The sequence below is a fragment of the Mus musculus genome, chromosome 6 (genome assembly GCF_000001635.26).
Source record: "Mus musculus strain C57BL/6J chromosome 6, GRCm38.p6 C57BL/6J".
NCBI lineage: Eukaryota > Metazoa > Chordata > Mammalia > Rodentia > Muridae > Mus > Mus musculus.
Window position 1 is genome coordinate 103,830,798 of NC_000072.6, and position 3,810 is coordinate 103,834,607.

Genomic DNA, 3,810 nt, shown 5'->3' on the forward strand with positions numbered 1-3,810 from the left:
AACCTTGCACAAAACCAGCAGTGGGGTCGTTCTGCCCATCCACAGGGAGAGCAAACTACTCCTTTGAGCATCAAGTTTGTAGGGGAGCCTACCATCCAACAGGACAGATGGCCAAGGTAGTTTAACAGTCCCATGGAAAGAACTGCTAATCTACTCAAGCAGTGGTGATGGAGAAAAAGGACAGTCTTATGTATTTGTTGCTCAGCACCTTTGATCATTCATATTTATAAATAATTAGTGATTTATGACACCACACAAGGCTACAGATTTGGAAATCCTTCTACATCTTGGATATTCTTTTCTTTGTGTGTGTGTGTCTTTTTCTTTTAATTAGATATTTTCTTTTTTTACATTTCAAATGTTATACCTATCCTGATTTCCCCTCCGAAAACCTGATATCCCCTCCCTACTCCCTCTGCTCACCAACTGTCTTAGTTAGGGTTTTACTGCTGTGAACAGACACCATGACCAAGGCAAGTCTTATACAAAACAACATTTAATTGGGGGCTGGCTTACAGGTTCAGAGGTTCATTCCATTATCATCAAGGTAGGAGCCTGGCAGTATCTGTAGGAAGCCACCCTCACATTCGCCGTTGCAAGATGGCGCTGACATCCTGTGTTCTAAGTGGTAAACAAATAATCTGCGCATGTGCCAAGGGTAGTTTTCCACCCCATGTGCTCTGCCTTCCCCGTGATGACAACTCGGCCGATGGGCTGCAGCCAATCAAGGAGTAATACGTCCTAGGCGGAGAATAATTCTCCTTAAAAGGGACGGGGTTTCGCCATTCGCTCTCTTGCTCTCTTGCTCTCTTGCTCTCTTGCTCTCTTGCGCTCTGGCTCCTAAAGATGTAAGCAATAGAGCTCTTGCGCTCTTGCTCTCTGGCTCCTGAAGATGTAAGCAATAAAGCTTTGCCGCAGAAGATTCCGGTTTGTTGCGTTCTTCCTGGCCGGTCGCGAGAACGCGTGTAAGAAGTATCCAGGCAGGCATGGTGCAGGCAGAGCTGAGAGTTCTATATCTTCATCCAAAGGCTGCTAGTGGAAGACTGACTTCCAGGTAACGGGTGAGAGTCTTAAGCCCACAGCCACAGTGACACACCTATTCCAACCAGGCCACACCTCCAGATGGTGCCACTCCATGGTCCAAGAATATACAAACCATCACACCAACCCACCCACTCCTGCTTCCTAGTCCCGGAATTCCCCTAAACTGGGGCATAGAACCTTCATAAGCCCCAGTTGAATGGAAGCTTTTGTTGGAGAAACCGACAGAAGACCAGGAAGAGTGTAGTCTCCAGGGAAGGCAGTTTTTCTTAAGATTCATCAAGGTTATAAGGGTTTTTTTGGTAGTCCTGATGTCAGGAAATCAAAGAGTTAGGTATGCAGTAACCAAGGTGACTTTTAAAGGTTCCTTTGGATGGTCAAAATGACCCTCTGTGATGAAGCAGCCTTGAAATTCATTTTAGTTATTTGCCCTATAATTGCACTGAAGTAGCAGGGCATTCTTCCCCGCATGAACACAGAGGAAAAGTCTGCTTTATCTTCTAAATTCCAATGTCAACGTTTTATTATCATTTGCATTGTGCTGTGGCCTGTCCCACCATTTGTGCCAAGGACCAGGGGTTCCGAGGAAGGGAAGTGTTTGTTTGGCAGTGGGAGCAGAAGAAACGACTGTAAGTCAGTGATGAGGTGCAATCTGGCAGCTCTCTAGGTAGGTCATGGGTTTTTCCAAACAAAGTCAGCAAAACCTGCTACAAAAATTCTTAACAGAGCTGTAAGAGCTGTCTAGATAGCTCTTGGGTTTTCTGAAAAGGATATCCCATCTGCCATAGTTTGGGAGAAAAGGGGTCATTTACCCAATGAGTATGTTCCCTACCTCATAAATATTCATAAAAATTTAAAAAATTCCTAGGCACAGAATCTTCTGGCCCTGCCTTTGGGAGAGTCCACTTCAATATTTTTGGAGTGTTTGATTTGCTAGTAAACTTCTACTTAAATTATATCGCTTGATTGAGTTCTTTCCTTCAAGATGACAAGGGTAACTGTAGTCTCATCATCATTGCACTCGTCTTCTGACGCCACGTACCGCAAGACCATCAATATCTTGGGGGAAAACCTGACTTAAACTTCTCTTCAAACTTGGCAAACACCATATGTAGGCATTCTTATCCCAGACACAGCTGTGGGGAAGGTAGTGAGACGCTTTCCTCTCCATCACCAGAAATAGCAGCGGGAAATCCCACATGGGAAAGCTGTTGGTTTTCAGCCATCATTGGAAATGTGGCTTTTGAGATTTCAAATTAAATCGACAGTAGCCTGCTGTCTTGACTGCTACAGAAGAAAGTGATGCACAAAAGGCCAAACACCTTTTGTTCTCTTTTTAAAAACTGTCTGTGCGTGCGTGTGTGTGTGTGGGGGGGGGGGGGAGGGGCTGGGAATCCATGTCCCCGTGGGGATGTGGAAGTCAGATGACAAGGTTTCTGTGGTTGGGTCTCTCCAGCCACTTTTTTGTCAGTTCTGGTGCTCAGATTCCATTTGTCATGCTTACAGCGGGAATACCTTCACGCTCTGAGCCATTTTCTGATCCCACATTTTGATCTGAGGGTTCCTGCCTTCGTTCATTTCCAGCTTTCAAACAGGCCTTGAGAATGTTTGTCGGCTTTGTAGAATGAGTGGTGAATCCCTTGAAATTTTGTTTTGTGCTTAACTTAAAGTAGCAGGATGTCTCATCCAGATAAGGCGGTCACTAGACTCGTCAACAGTGCATCTTGTCAAACACTTGCTAGTTGACTACGTATATCTATGTTGCTATCTTCTTAAAATGAAAATAAGTATGATCAGGTGAGCCGAATTTACTTCTTTCCTGTTTAATCCCACACTTGAACAGCAGAGGGCGCCCGCTAAACACGGCCACTTTAGACCGCTGTGCTGTCTGCAGTTTAGCAGGGTTACAGGGTCTGCAGTTTAGCAGGGTTACAGGAGGACTTTTTGTCTTTAACCATTTTTTTCTTCTTCTTCTTCTTTAAACTAGAGCCGACTATGGAAAATGATGTATACATTGGCCTCAGTAAATGGTTTATAGGTTTAAAAATAATTTTTAACACACCTGCAAAATGGATTCCGTATTTGCTCGGGTCTCTAGAGAGTGGTTTGGTACAAGCGGCTGTTAAGCATGGGAAAGGTGGCTTCTTCACAATGCAGGAAATGTCGTGTTAAGAGTCAAAATACATGCAGGAACGCTTTGTTTGTTTGTTTATTTGTTTGCGTTCCTGATCAAGGTTTTATGTAGCGTAGGCTAGCCTCCACCTCTTCTGGTAGCTGAGTATGATCTTGAATTCCAGATCCTCCTGCCGGTACTTCTGGAACACTGATTCCAGGTGTGCTCCAGCACACCGACTTTACACAGCAGATTTTAAAGATTAGAGACCTAAAATGTAATAGAAAGTGTCTCAACAATTTTTACAATGAATTTAACTTGAAATTATCATTTGAGCATGTGGTACTAATAAAATATTAAGCGGGGTGTAGCTGTTAATATTAACTTTTTAAATGTGAGTACTACACACTCTTTAATTGCTAGTGTGCTGTGCACTTTATTTCTACTGATCTATACATACCTCCAAAGCTACTCCTTTGCTGAGGAAACATTCCTACATCATGCTGCCTTGTTTTGTGGTCCAGATTTTGTCATTTTGTCTTTGCCTAGAGTTCTTGGTTCTCCTGTGTTCGTCCGGAAGCCCCATTTGAACTCTTATGGTAGCGTTGTGCAAATGACCCCAAAGTGATTCTGAGGATGCGTAAAGTGATCCAAGA

General features: G+C 43.7%; 1 pseudogene; it reads right to left on the reverse strand.

The window, feature by feature from the left end:
• Nucleotides 1–1,715: 1,715 nt before the first annotated feature.
• On the reverse strand, nt 1,716–1,781 carry Gm25656 (annotated as a pseudogene).
• Between the last annotated feature and the right edge of the window lie 2,029 nt (nt 1,782–3,810).